General features: G+C 39.1%; 1 protein-coding gene across 1 annotated transcript in view; it reads right to left on the bottom strand.

The window, feature by feature from the left end:
* The window catches only part of sec24a (SEC24 homolog A, COPII coat complex component), a 19,806-nt gene that overhangs the window by 15,554 nt on the left and 3,799 nt on the right, over positions 1 to 453 (bottom strand). The gene's annotated exons all lie outside the window — the stretch shown is intronic.

The raw sequence follows: 453 nt of genomic DNA on the forward strand, positions 1-453 counted from the left end.
TGAGCCTTTAATTGCCTACATAGCCTAATAAGCGCTCAAGCATAAAGCTTGCCACAGCGCACCGGCAGAAGTAATGATGATGAACGTGTCAGGGAAAAATAGTCAGATTAAACTGCATTAACATTTTAATAATTTAGTGTTTTCGGCTTAAGAGATTAATTCAGCGGCACTGACTCGTCCTCTCCACAGCAGTGGATGCGCCTGCATGCAAGTTTCATATGGATTACATAATCTGAGAATATTCGTTTTTTCAGACTTTAATTGTTTCATTTGAAAGTAGACATTTCACTCTCTATAGATGTATTTTTCATGTCTGTAAGGCAAGTATACACAGAGTTTCACGCTCAAGTTCACAGAGACCGAGACGGCAGAAAGCGCATCCTGTTTGCTTTCATTATTTTACAAAAGTGCAATGTTCTGTTGTTGAGTGCACACAAATAAACGTAGAGGCTT

Source organism: Sinocyclocheilus rhinocerous, unplaced genomic scaffold, assembly GCF_001515625.1.
Source record: "Sinocyclocheilus rhinocerous isolate Xijiao unplaced genomic scaffold, SAMN03320098_v1.1 scaffold599, whole genome shotgun sequence".
NCBI classification, from domain to species: domain Eukaryota; kingdom Metazoa; phylum Chordata; class Actinopteri; order Cypriniformes; family Cyprinidae; genus Sinocyclocheilus; species Sinocyclocheilus rhinocerous.